We start from the raw sequence: 15,346 nt of genomic DNA, 5'->3' as shown, positions 1-15,346 counted from the left end.
CGAGGCCAGGGAGAAGGGCCTTCCCATGTGCTCCTGTTCCTTAAGAACCTATCCCACATTATTCTGACCTCACCTTGACAATGCCTTAACAGGCATGGTCAGGCACACCTGTAGCCAGCCTCTAACAGGCATGGCTTACTATCCCCTATAGCTAGGATTATTAGACCCCTTCATCTTAGCCTCTAGAAAGTCAAGAATGGCAAATGTTATTTGATTGTGCCTTTACCTCTCAATCAACCTTCAGGAAGACTGCCTCACTCACTCTCCTTTGCCCCTATTTTTTATTGGTCCCTCTTCTATATACATTTCCCTCCTCTGTTTTCTCCTGGCATCCCAGCACTAACCACTCGTCTTCCCAAATTTTCCTTTCCAGTCACATTAACAATCACTTTATTTAGGTGTGAACAATATGACCTTCGTCTTTTCCTCTACTTACTGAAACAATTGTCATTTAAAGGGTATTGTTTTTAATTTTCATCAAACAATTATTGTGCTTTTATTGTGGGCCTAAGTTTTAAAAAAGAATTCAGCAATCTGAAAGTATTCAAAATTAACATACAAAAATCACTAGCCATCCTATATAACAATAGGTATGTGTCTGACATCAGTCTTGAACGTCCACATATATGAGCATGCTGAGGAAGAAGTCAGGAAAGAACAACTGCTTTGAAAATCTTATCTAAATAAAGAGGTGAAATACCTATACAAGGAACACTTCAGAACACCCAGGAGAAAAACTGATGATAATAGAAGATTCAGGGATTCCCCAGTGCTTGTGAATTGTGAGAACTAATATGAAAATGGCTGCCTTACCAACAGCCATCTATGGAGTAAACAAAAATCTCTATTATTATTCTAATGCCATCTTCACACCAGGAAAAGCAATCTGAAAATTCAACTGAAAGCACAAATGACCTTGGATAGTCTAATCATACTAGATTGCAAGTCATGTTACAGAGCCATAGTAGCAAAATCAGCATGGGACTAGCTTGATGAAAATGTAAATGCAGACCAACAAACAGAATGAAGCATCCAGGTACAATCCTGGAGCTAGAGACACCAGAAATACACAATTGAGAAAAGACAGCCTCTATAACAAGCAGTGATGGGAAAACAGGATGTCCACGTGAAGAAGACTAAAATTTAGAGTTGAATCTTAAACCCTGCACTAAAATCAACCTTAAATTGATCAAAGATCTCAACATAAGATCAGAAACTCTACTACAAAGGAAAATATGTATGCACAAGATGTAGGTACAGGCAAAGACTTCCTCAATAGGAACTAGTCACTTAGAAAATGGGGATAGTAATTAGCATATGAAGCCTCGAGAAATTAAAGTTTCTCTATAGTAAGCAGTTATTAGAGAAAACCTTGACTAGCTATACCCATGACAGATTAATAGCTACAATATACAATAAACAAAAAATAATAAGAAAATAAACAATATAATCAATAAATGAAATGAACAGTTTGCAAAAGATAAGACATAAGTGACCAATAAACATAAGAAAAATCAATTATCCAAAGTGTCCAGTGTTCTTGCACTAGGAGTCTACTTTCAACCTCTGAGAGGCAACCAAAGGCTACATCAATAGTCTATCTCCTGGACTGCCCTGACCAGTCATTCAAAAGGGGGTTTCTTATGTCTGGTACCGGGGATTTTGTTAGTCTGTGGTTCATGTGGGGAGCATTGTCAGTCTAAGTGGCCTGACTTCTTTTGAGATTTTATACATGCATATATACACATATACACATACATATCTAAGGTGCATATATATTACAGTTTTATATATGGTAAATTTATATTAAAAATTCAGATAAATATTAAACAAGGCTTTATCAAACAACCTTGGTGTTATTTGCCACTAGTCTCCCTTTCCCCTTCTGCATAGACATCACCAGTTGGAGTTCCCTCCTCATTCAATATTCCACTTCATATCACCTGTATTCTACCATGCCTCTCTCAGCATACACACACACACACACACACACACACACACACACACACACACACACACACACACGGTCCCTTCATACTCCCCTGTTTTCTGTGGTTATTCCATGCTGTAGACTCACATCTGAAGGTTTACAGCTAGGAGCGCCAGATAAGAGAGAACATGCAGTGTTTGTCTTTTGAGGTCTAATTTACCTCACGCAATATAATCTTTTTTTAGGTCTATCTATCTGCAAATTTCACTACTTCATTTTCCCTCACAGCTGAGTAGCATTCCATTATGTGCATGTACCACATAATCATTATCTATCCATCTGTTGAAAGACATTTGGGTTGTTTCCACTTCCTGTTTACTTGAATTTGTTGGCAATGAACATTGCTGACAAGTACATTGTGGGATATTTGTATGCTGTGAAGATATATTGCCGTGATTGGTATAATAAGAAGCTGAATGACCAATAGCTAGGCAGGAGGTATAGTTGGGACATCAAGGCACAGAGAGGACTCTGGGAAGAAGAGAAGCAGAGAGGCCATGGAGACTTGGAATGAGTCAGACACACAGAATGGGAGAGAGACAAATGTCACATGGGAGAGAGAATGTAGATTAATAAAAATATGGGTTAAAGTTATAAGAGCTAGTGGAACAAGCTTAAGCTAAGGACAACCTTTCATAATTAATAGTAAGTCTCTATGTCATTATTTGGGAGCTGGCTGGTGGGACAAAGAAATACTCATTACACAAGTATCTGTGGAGTTGGGTGGGTATCAAGTCCTTTGGGCATAGGCCAAGGAATGATACACTAAATCATACAGTTGATTTATTTTTAGTTTTTTGAGGGTTCTGCATAGTTTTTAGTTTTTTTAGGATTCATAGATTGGCTATACCAGTTTGTGTTTCCACCAACATCCCTGAGACACTACTGGTGAAAATGTAAAGTAGCCCAACTTCTATGGAAATCATATGAGGTTTTTTTTTTTTCAATAAACTAGAAACATACCTACCATGTGCTCTAGGTATACCACTCCTGAGTGTTACATAAAGGATTCCAAATGAATGTGGCAGAGAAATGCTTGCCCATCAAAACTTATTGTAGCATTTTAATAGCTAAGTTATAGAAACAACCACAGTGTCCAACAAGGAAAAGTTAAGAAAAATGTGCTATATGTATACAATAGAATTTTTTCAGCCATAAAGAAGAATAAGGTTAAGCTGTCTGCCAGAAAATTAATGTGTCTGGAAATAGCCATTTTAAGTAAAAAAAAAAAATCCAGTCTCAGACAATGTTAAGTTTTTTCTGCTGTGGTTCCTACATTCTACATAGTTATACAAAACCATCTGTGCATGTATTAATTGAACACAGAAGTGAAAGTAGTCCAAGTGAAGGAACAAAAGTGTCCAACATGAAGGGGGAGGGGTAATAAGAGTGAGACGATGAAAAATATGCTCATCATACAGCATATACCTATAAATTAAAAAACAAATCAAAGAATCGCTAGCCAGAAAATAATGAAAATCCAATACCAAATAAAACTTAATATCCCACAGATAGAACATCTGACAAAGTGCCAATAACTCCTAGCTGGAGCCTCATCATAAAGCACAGTTGTAAAGGACTTTTAAGAGAAAAGCAGTTGATATTAAGAATGCATCGAGTGACATGAAAAGAAATCTCGAATCAAAGCTTTGTGAGACTTGGGAAATAGAATAGATGTTTCCCCCAAACTGTTTCAATTCCTCTGGTTTCTTATGAGCTATTTTCTTAAATGCTTTTGAAACTTTAACTAATTCACCCTTTTATGCATAATTTGAGAAAAGGAGATAGGAGTAACTTGTTTTCTGTCTGCCTCATCCAAAGTATTCTGTGTTCCCTCGTAGTTAACTCTTGCTTTAATGAAGATGAAGGTGAGAACACCTTATCTCTTCCTTCCAAAGTAAGTTTCTGTAACAAAGGTCACAGTCTTCCAGCTGAGTACACAGGAGACACGCTGTCTTCCCCAGTTTGCAGGATAGGAGGATTCAACCTCCTTGCTTCCCCGCTGAAAACTACAGAGAACACAATGTGTGCTCAGTGTCACGGAGCTAAGGGGTGATTCCTACTTCCGAGGCATTTGTAACTGCTCCCAGGGTAGGCTATTCCAGAGGCTATATTTACGATGCTGGGAAACATCTAAGGGAAAGAGCTTCAGAGTTGGTTACTAAATATATATCTCAAAACTAAATACAATGGACTTCAAGTCGGATTTCTGATGGGCAAAATTCTTAACAAATCTTGCTATCTGGCTGTTGAATCTGAAAAGCTTCCTAACCTGACGACCAGTTTGCTGAGTGAGGAACTGAACTTCATTTCCAGTGACAAACATTCAAAAGGGAGATGCACCGGAAGAACATCTGGTTTGTCACAATGACCCCACTTTTCAGGACTGGAGATGGAAGGGCAGAAGCATACTAGACCATAATTTAAAAATCAAATACTCTAGGGGCTGGAGAGATGGCTCAGAGGTTAAGAGCACTAGTGGCTCTTCCAGAGGTCCTGAGTTCAATTCCCAGCAACCACATGGTGGCTCACAACCATCCATTATGAGATCTGGTGCCATCTTCTGGTATGCAGATACACGTAGAAGCAGAATGTTGTATACATAATAAATAAATAAAAACTTAAAAAAAAATAAAAATCAAATATTCTTCTAGAAACTATCAGCAACATTATCTTGTAGAACAGCAGGCCATTTAAAATTTTTTAAATTTTAGTTTTATGTTATTGGTGTTTTGCCTGCATGTGTTAGCATGCCACAGAAGCCAGAAGAGAATTTCAGATCCCCTGGAACTAGAGTTACAGCAAGTTATGAGCTACTGTGTGGGTGCTGAGACTCAAAGAGTAGTGGGAACTCTTAACCTCTAAGCCTTCTCTTCAGCTCCTATCTTAACTGAGTTAGGAAACAAAAGCCATCCTCAGAGTGAGTGAAGGAACTGTCTCCTGATTCCTGCTCTGCTCTGTCCTTTAAACTGTACAGGAAAGCTTCTGGAAGGAAAGAGTAGATAAGACCAGAAACTCAAGTAGCAATTGTGACAGACTGAGTCTGGCGCCATGAGTCACAACAGCTGCTAAAGCTAAGGACAGAAATGTGCACTAGTGAAATCATAGAGAGGACACCCTCCACATTGTCACTCTCTGCGGAGGCATTATTTCCTACTAAGGAAAATCCAGGAGCTTGCTGGGAAACGTTAATGCTCCTGCCTGGGCTTCTCTGGGCCATTTCCTTTGCCCTTATATTAGTTGATCTTGTTGCAGGCTATCTTTTATAAAACAGCCAAGTAATTCCTCTTCAAAGAGAATTCAACTTCCATCACACTGTTAGAGAGGCTTGACTCATTTCAAAGTTTGCTTTCAAAATTATTCACACATTGGTGTGGGGTGTTTGTTAGAAATTATAGATTATTAGGGCTCACCCCAGCCAGCTGGATCAGGATCTTTAACTTGGAAGAAAGGTTTCTTTGCCCTGTAGTCTAAGAGCAATTGAGAACAACTTATGCCTTCCTGCCTGCGTTTAAATTCTGTCTCAAATGCTATAATTTCTCCCTAATGTGTTATTAAATGAAAGTTTTAAATGTAATGAAACTACTTAAAACCTCCTACTTCTTTTCCTGAAAAGTTTTTAAAGCTTACTTTCTTAGCAGTTGGAGCTCACAAAATATGTCTTAAATGTTCTAAATTTCTGCTTAAACCAGAGTGTTCATAATGGAAGATAAATATGTTCCAGAGATGTCTATGATGAAGAGATGAGTTATTTCCCGTGGAGCTGGCCTTACATCCAATCAGAAAGTGGGGAATAACCCCATAGCATTCATGTCATTGTGGTGTCAATGTGAATATCTTGTCACACTGTTTGCCATTGTAGATAGCAGGGTTAACCATTTGGTAAGAATTTTGATTACTCCTCTTCTTCAGAAGCCAGTAGAAACCTTCCATCACCATGACAGCTGGCTAGTAGAGAGGGAGTTTCCAAGTTAATAACCATCTTGAAGCTCCCTTTTGCAGTGGACAGCAATTAACGGAGACTCACAACTGGTCAACATGCAAAGAGTAAGTGACTATAGAGTGCTTATCCCCAAACAGGACACCTATATCACATTCCCTCATTTCAAGGCTCGGAAAATATGGAGAAGGGGAAGAAAGATTTTAAGAGCCAGACGTTGGACAAGAATGCTGAAAAACAGTGGCTTTTGCACATGAAGAACCTATGGCACTCATGAATGCATAGAAGCCGTGATCACCTTCACAAGACCTGCAGAAGATCAAGCTAATTAATATCTCAACATGTGCAGTATGGAAGATAATGACTTATCTCAACTGGAAGATAATGACTGCTTGGAAAGGGGGAGAAAGAGTCTCCTTCAGGGAAGTTGCCCCAGGTAGCTTGCCCATGCTCCTTTTGGACAGTCTTCCCGGTGCATATATAGGTAGCATTAATTGGCACAAGGAGATGAAGCTGGGAGTGAATGTGATGATGAGAAACTTAACTAATGCATCAATTTAGTCAAGTGCGGGGTTCTAACATGTTCCCTGCATAAGGCACATTTATAAGTTTGTTTATATACCAGTAATAAAAAATGCAAACCCAAAATTAAGAGAAGGCAATGCCATCTATAATAGTAACAAATGATCAAAGCACACAAATACTCGTCTAACAAAGTATCCCCAGAATGTATACTCTGAAAACTGAGGGAAGCAATGAGAGAAGCTAGAGAAATATGTCATGCTTATAAATCAGAAACTCTATGTTATTAATATGGCCATTCTCCTCAAAGTGATCTGTCTGTAAGTGTAGTAGAATTACACCCACGATCCTAGAAACGTTGTTTGTTGCTATCAATACATTGATTCTAAAATAAATGAAAAGGCAAAGGGATAAAAAAAGCAAAATTATCAGAAAAGAAAAATATATATTGTACTAAGTAAACCTGATTTCAATGCACATTCTAAAGTTGCAGTCATTCAGATAGTGTGTGGGGTGGGAGAGATGACTCAAGAGTTAATAGTGTTTGCTGCTCTTCAGGAGGACAGAAGTTCAAGTCCCAGAACCCATGTCCCCATGCCTGGTGGTTCTTAACTGCCAATAATTACAGCTCCAGGGGATCTAATTCCCTCTTCTGGCTTAAGCAGGTGCTTGTGCACAACACACATAAAAAATAAAAATAAAAATAAAATCTTTCAAAAAACAAAGACAAAGCATAAAAGAGTAAATTAATAGAAATAAAAATCTGGAATTGATTTAATAAAAATACTGAGGCAATTCAATAAAAATTTTTCAGAAAATATTGGCAGAACAATCATATGTTCTTATACAAAACAAAGATCTCCAATTTGTTTCTCCATTGATATAAAGCATTTATAGAGACACGCAAAATTAATTCAAAGTGAATCACAGGCTGAAGTATAAAATATAAGTCAATAAAGTTTCTGGGAAAATGAGAGATATTCTTTTTGACTTTGAATAAGGACAAACTTCTTGTAGACAACAGGTAAAGAATGATCAAATTATTAAAATGTACTAAAGTGAACTTACCTTTAAATCTTTGCTCCATTGGAAAAAAATGCTAATATAAAAATATTGAAATTTCATGTGCCACTTCATAAGTGTGTACAATTTTTACATGCCAAAAATAAATCATTTTTTATCAAGAAAAAAGTTAATAAAGAGGACAAAAGATAAACCACAGCCTATAGGAAGTAGATATCATAATAATTCATGTAGCTGACTTTAAAAAATGGAAAAAATTTTAATATTTTTAAAGTTCAACAGTATGAAAGGACAGAGTCAAGTAAAACTACAATGAGATGCCACTATGTATTTTCAATTTGGGAAAAGGGACTCTGCAAATGCTGCTATCCAATGCTGAAGAGTATGCAAAAAACTAGAATTCTCATGCACTGTTGTTCATTTTAAAATGTATTTTTATTACTTATGCCTCTCTTTCTTTCTCTGTTTAGGGATATATATATATATATATATATATATATATATATATATATATATGTCTATATGCTCACATATGTCCAGACATCAACAGAGGCCAGAACTGGGCATCAGATCCCCTGAGCTCGAGTTACAGGTGATTGTGAGTTGCTTATATGGGTGCTGGGAAGTGAAGTCCAGTCCTCTGCTAGAGCAGCATATGCTCTTAACCACTGAGGCATCTCTGCTGCCTTGAGAATTCTCATGTGTTGTTAATGAGAACACAACATGGTTCAGCTGATCTAGTCTGGTAGTACTATGAGCATAATACTTACCATATTGCTCAATAAATATCAATAGCCCTGTTTGTAGTGTCTGTAGTTGATTGCACTGACTGTAGTGGGCTTGTAAATACACCTACACGGGCTGTGTAATGACATACATGTGGCATCTAGTTATAGCATCAAGTTTCAGTTTAGGGGCAGTTGTACTAATCAAGAACACACAGTAAGTACCTTGAATTATACCAAAAAAGTTCCATAATTAAGAAATTGTTACTTCTAGGTGACCTCCTTAATGCTACATTGGCCAATCATCACTCCATCTGGAAGCAATTATATTAATTGCCAAAGACACATATCTGTATCTGAAAAGCATGATTTGGTGGTTGTGTTAATTTCAGAAATTGACTCTGGTATCTTAAATAAGCAGATTCATTCAGTAGTTTGGAGAGGGGACTAGAGGGACAGATACGGTCTTTTATAAGACCCTGTTTGTATTTCATGCTATAGAGGACAATCTGCACATGCAAAGTATAAATAACCACTGTTAATGGTTTATTTGTTCTGAGTTAAACCACAGCCCCATGGTACTGGAGTCAAGCAAGACTCAGTATCCTTGGGACTATCCAGCCCAGCTGCACAGACAGACAATGTAGGAGAAACCAGACATGGGCAGGAACAGAGGCTCTGACAACATAAATCTCAGGAACAAGGCTGGCTACCTGATGAGACAGACAAGGTTGAGCTTTGGAATGCCTGGCTGCCTTTGTTTCCCTTCTTTATTTAATCTGCTGGCCGCAGACAAGATATGATGTACATCCCCCGTACCCCGTCAGAGCGTGATCCCATTCCTTCTCATTTACTCTCTGAGTAAAGTGTATTTTAGAGACTTAGTCCCTGCTTGTACCTACTGGTGTTCGTGGGAGCAGGCAGCATCCACCCAGGGCTCCAGCTGCAGCTTCCCTGTAGGAAGACACTATAAAAATCTCCCAGAACTTGTATTTTTCCCACTTAGAAGTGGAGCTTGGAAGCTTGATTTCCTCACCTGTCCTTTTCCCACTCACTGGTATGGGAGGAGCTTTGACTGCTGGATGCCAAGAATAATTAAACCTCTGTAGCAGCACTGGGTCCATCTCATGTGAACTTTTCAGCGATGCTCACCATCCCAGCCCACAGAGTGAAGACTTCACTGAGCCTATAGAATGATTTATATGAAATAGTTAAGGTACTATATGCTATTAAACTTAACAAATTTCTTTTAAAAGGGTAAGTGCATTTGAAAGTGTTTAAAGGGCAAAAATCCAAGAAGAATGAATACCTGTTATTTTGTTGTTGCTAATGGGAGGTTGTTTTGTTTGATTTTTGCATTCTAACTATAGAGAAAAACAAAAACAAAATTCCTTTATCTAGCTCTCTCAACAAAATGAGCCTCTCCCGAACAAAACTTCCTCTACCTTGGTTGAAGAGGCACTGATATCCCCAGGCCAAAGGTCCCTGCTTTCGCTTCATATCCATTCTCCCAGGTAAATTTCCCAACACCACTGAATCCAATTTCCAAGAACCATCAGGTCCTTCTTGTGCATTCGTGTCTGGGAACTCAAGACCAGCATCCCCCGAATTTGCTCACTTTACACCTCTAACTCATGACTCAACACCGATTGACACAATTGATCTCTGGATGTGCATTGTCCAGCCCTACTCTGCTGTCTAGAGATCCCTCTTCAACTTAAAATCAATCTGCCTGATATCTATCAATTCCAAACAGAAGCAACTAAGCTATAAAAGACAGAAATTACCAGTATGCTATAATCTGAGTAATTTGATTTAATTGCTTGAAACACTGGAATCAGTTGAGAAAAAAAGAGGAAAAGGAAGATAGATGAGAGCTGGCAGGCAGAGACTAAATGTTTTCACAGATTAACATTTTTAACAGTAAAACTTGGGTTTTATAGTGCAAAACAGAGTCCAAAACTGTTGTGCCTTCCCTAAATCATTCTGGAAATCCTGGATCATGTTGTCGCTGCCTAAACTCTGTTCAGAGGTTCTTGTATTTGGGGGAAACAGCCAGAATACTTTTCATCAACCTATACTATTCCATTAATTGTATTAAACTATGACTGTTCAATTAGAAGTTGAATTCTAAAACATGATAAACCATGAAATCCTGGTTGGATTTTCACAAAGAAAATTGCTTGAATATGAGTGACTTTAGGACGGTTCTCAAAGTGATGATTCTAAATGTACCCATCACACTAGAGAATGCCAAATTCTCAAAAACATAGAATGAGTATAGGCAGAGCTGATCTAAAAATGCATGTACAGAAAGCAGAAGACTCACATCACACATGAGGGAAACAGTTTACTCACAGGTGCATCCAAAAGAACCCATGTACCTTACACAGAAAAAGGTTGAGATCTCTGACAAGGAAATTCAATAACATGATGAAGTAAGACTAGGTACAATGCTGGACAGATATATAAGCTCTGTGGGTTTTGATTCTCCATTTTTTAAAATAGTATGATTGGGTGAGCAAATTTGACCTCTCATTCTTCTCAAGACTCTGCCATTCCGTGATTGACTAGTCAGACTCCAAGAACAACTGTCCATTGTCCCTTGTAAAATCCCTAAAAACCACAAAAACTGATTATTGATTTGAAAAAGCCACCATCTAGGTGAGAGTAAATACATCTTAAGTTCTTTGCACAGTGTGAGGGAGACACGCTTTAAAGCAATAAAAAAAATAATGAGAATTAAAATTTATCTTAAGAGGTAAAGATAAATTTATCTTTGGAAGAAAATGTTATCAAAATCTATTTAATGAATACTATGTTTTTCCCCAAAGAATAATAAGGACAGGAAGATTATCAAAATTTAGGAGTCACTACCTATGGTGGGATCTAGGAGTCCCTTGCACTTCTTTGTTCTGTTTTCTAAATTGTCTTCTATTTCCATGCACAGTTTCTATCATAGGAAATATACTTGTGTGTTAAGGAATATAAAAGGAAAAATGATTTCATGTGTCAACAATGAAGGATCATTTTCATACAGAATGTTTGGGGAAATGCTATTTGCATGAGTATCCTGGTTTCACTACGTTATGTGATATTTTCTGTGTCTTAAAACAATTTCCTCTGTTTTAAGAAAAATTGAGGGAGGGAAGAGCTCCCTGAATCTGGGTACAAGCCACTCTTCCTTCCCTTTCCGCCGACTCATCACAGACCAGATGAGTGACCCCCTGCTTTTACCCAAACCCTGTCCTAAGTGCCATTCACCCAGATCCCTCCAGGCTTGTCCCTGCTTGAAACAGACACACCCAGGCAGGGAGGAGCTCCCTGAATCTGGGTACAGGCCACTCTTCCTTCTGTTCCTGGCGACCGATCCGCCAGGAGGTGAGTGATCCACCGCTCTTACCCAACTCCCTATCAAAGCCCCATCCATCCCAATCTCCCTGGGTCTGCTCCTGCTTGGGGTAGACCTGCCCAGGCAGTGAGGAACCCCCAGAGCCTGGAAACACCCCACTCTTACTTCCTGTCCCGCCCACACACACCGGAACCCTATGGAGGCCTAACTCCTTCAGAGTGAGGAGACTACCAGGAGAGGCAAGACCATCCAGAGTTGTGGACATTGAATTCCTGGCCCCCACACACTACAGTGTAACAAGAGGAGATAGAGAGATCCTACCTGCACTCACTGGAAAAAGATATGGGAAGAAGACAGAATAAGAACTCGCTCAACAACAGAAAGACCAATATGACACCACCAGAATCTAGGGACTCCACTCCAGCAAGACCTGAAAAGCCCAACATAGTGCATGAAGAAGAGATGGACCTCAAAAATTATCTCAGCAAGATGATAGAGACCTTCAAAGAGGAAACAAGAAAATCCCTTAAAGAAATAGAAGAAAAAGCAAGCAAAAAATTACATGAAATGGAGGAAAAGACAAACCAAAAAATTCAAGAAATAAACAAATCTCTTATAGAATGTAAAGAAACCCAAGATGAAACAACCAAACAAGTGAAGGAAGCTCTTGAAACAGTTCAAAGCATGAAAGCTGAATTAGACACAATAAAGAAAACACAGAATGAGGTGATGCTGGAAATGGAAAGACTGGATAAACGATCAGGATCTAAAGACGTGAGTATAACTAATAGAATCCAAGAGACAGAAGAGAGAATCTCAGCTATTGAAGACTCGCTAGAGGATATACATTCATCAACCAAAGAAAACCTCAAGTCCAACAAATCCCTAACACAAAATATCCAGGAAATATGGGACACCGTGAAAAGACCAAACCTAAGAATAATAGGTGTAGAAGAAGGTGAAGAAACACTGCTCAAAGGTACAGAAAACATATTCAACAAAATCATAGAAGAAAACTTCCCCAACCTACAGAAAGATATGCCTATGAAAGTACAAGAAGCTTATAGGACACCAAACAGACTGGACCACAAAAAGAAGTCCCCCCGACACATAATAATCAAAACTCCAAATCTACAGAATAAAGAGAAAATATTAAGAGCTGCAAAGGAAAAAGGCCAAGTAACATATAAAGGCAAACCAATTAGAATCACACCCGACTTCTCAATGGAAACTCTGAAAGCCAGAAGGTCTTGGATAGATACCCTACAAGCACTAAGGGAGCATGGATGTCAACCCAGACTACTGTACCCAGCAAAACTTTCAATCATTATAGATGGAGAAAACAAGATATTCCATGACAAAAACAGATTTAAACAATACATATCCACAAATCCAGCACTACAGAAGGTTCTGGAAGGAAAACTCCAACCCAAGGAACATAACTACATGCACAAAAACACAGGCAATAGATAACTAATTTTACCAAACACAAAAAGAAGCAGGAGGGCAAAATCCACACACAATGACACCACCAACAATAAATCCAAACCAAACAAGAACCAACAGACAATGGACATTAATATCCCTAAATGTCAATGGTCTTAACTTACCCGTAAAAAGATATAGGCTAACAGAATGGATACGAAGACAGAATCCATCCTTCTGCTGTTTACAAGAAACACACCTCAACTTCAAAGACAGGTGATACCTCAGAGTAAAAGGATGGGAAAAGATTTTCCAATCAAATGGCCTCAAGAAACAAGCCGGTGTAGCAATCCTAATATCTAACAAATTGGACTTTAAACTAAAATCAATCAAAAGAGATGAAGAAGGGCATTTCATACTCATCACAGGAAAAGTCCATCAAGATGAAATCTCAATCCTGAACATCTATGCTCCAAATATGAAGGCACCCACATTTGTGAAAGAAACATTACTAAAGCTCAAACCACACATAAAACCACACACACTTATAGTAGGAGACTTCAACACCCCCCCTTACGCCACTAGACAGGACCACCAGACAGAAACTTAACAAAGAAACAGAGGATCTGAAAGAAGTTATGACCCACCTGGGGTTAACAGATATCTATAGAGCATTCCATCCAAACTTAAAAGAATATACCTTCTTCTCAGCACCACATGGCACCTTCTCTAAAGTTGACCACATAGTAGGCAACAAAGCAAACCTCCATAGTTACAAAACAATTGAAATAACCCCCTGTATCTTATCAGACCACCATGCATTAAAGCTAGAATTCAGCAACAAATGGCAGAAAACCTGCAAACTTTTGGAAAATGAATAACACCCAATTGCACCATTCCTGGGTTGAGGAAGAAATAAAAAAAAAAATTAAAGACTTCCTAGAATCTAATGAGAATGCAGACACAACATATCCAAACTTATGGGACACTCTGAAAGCAGTGCTAAGAGGGAAGTTCATAGCACTAAGTGCCCACATGAAGAAACTAGAGAAAAGTCACATTAGAGAACTGACAGAACAACTGAAAGCACTAGAGCAAAAAGAAGCAAACTCACCAAGGAGGAGTAGACGCCAGGAAATAATCAACCTGAGAGCTGAAATCAATAAAGTAGAAACTAGGAAAACATTACAAAGAATCAATGAAACAAAGAGTTGGTTCTTTGAGAAGATCAACAAGATAGACAAACCTCTAGCCAAACTAATCAAAAGGCAGAGAGAGAGCACGCTAATTAACAAAATCAGAAACGAAAAAGGGGATATAACAACAGACACTATGGAAATCCAGAGAATCTTTAGGTCATAATTTGAAAATATGTACTCCACAAAATTTGAAAATCTAATGAAAATGGACAGTTTCCTGGATAAATATCACTTACCAAAATTAAATCAAGATCAGATACAGTTTAAATCGACCCATAACCCGGAATGAAATAGAAGCAGTCATCAAAAGCCTCCCAACTGAAAAAAGCCCAGGGCCAGATGGCTTCACTGCAGAATTCTACCAGAAGAAATTCAAACAAGAGCTGATACCAGTAATCCTCAAACTGTTCCGCACAATAGAAGCAGATGGGATATTGCCAAACTCTTTCTACAAGGCTACAATCACTTTGATACCCAAGCCACACAAAGATAAGACTAAGAAAGAGAACTACAGACCGATATCCCTCATGAACATCGATGCTAAAATACTCAATAAAATATTGGCTAATCGAATCCAAGAACATATCAGAAAAATCATCCACCACGATCAAGTAGGCTTCATCCCAGGGATGCAAGGATGGTTCAACATATGAAAAACCATCAATGTAATCCACCATATAAACAAACTGAAAAAGAAAAACCACATGATCATCTCACTAGATGCTGAAAAAGCCTTTGACAAAATCCAACATCCCTTCATGATAAAGATCTTGGAGAGAACAGGAATAACAGGAACATATCTAAACATGATAAACGCAATATACACCAAACCAATAGCCAACATCAAACTAAATGGAGAGAAACTCAAAGCGTTTCCTCTAAAATCAGGAACAAGACAAGGCTGTCCACTCTCTCCATTCCTCTTTAATATTGTACTTGAAGTTCTAGCTAGAGCAATAAGACAAGAACAGGGGATCAAAGGGATACAAATGGGAAAGGACAAAGTCAAACTTTCACTATTTGCAGATGACATGATAGTCTACATAAGTGACCCGAAAAACTCTACCAGGAAACTCCTACAGCTGATAAACACCTTCAGCAAGGTAGCAGGATACAAAATTAACTCAAAAAAATCTGTAGCCCTACTGTATACAGATGATAAACTCAATG

The sequence above is a fragment of the Cricetulus griseus genome (assembly GCF_003668045.3).
Source record: "Cricetulus griseus strain 17A/GY chromosome 1 unlocalized genomic scaffold, alternate assembly CriGri-PICRH-1.0 chr1_0, whole genome shotgun sequence".
NCBI classification, from domain to species: Eukaryota; Metazoa; Chordata; class Mammalia; order Rodentia; family Cricetidae; genus Cricetulus; species Cricetulus griseus.
Note: the sequence above shows the minus strand (reverse complement) of the source record.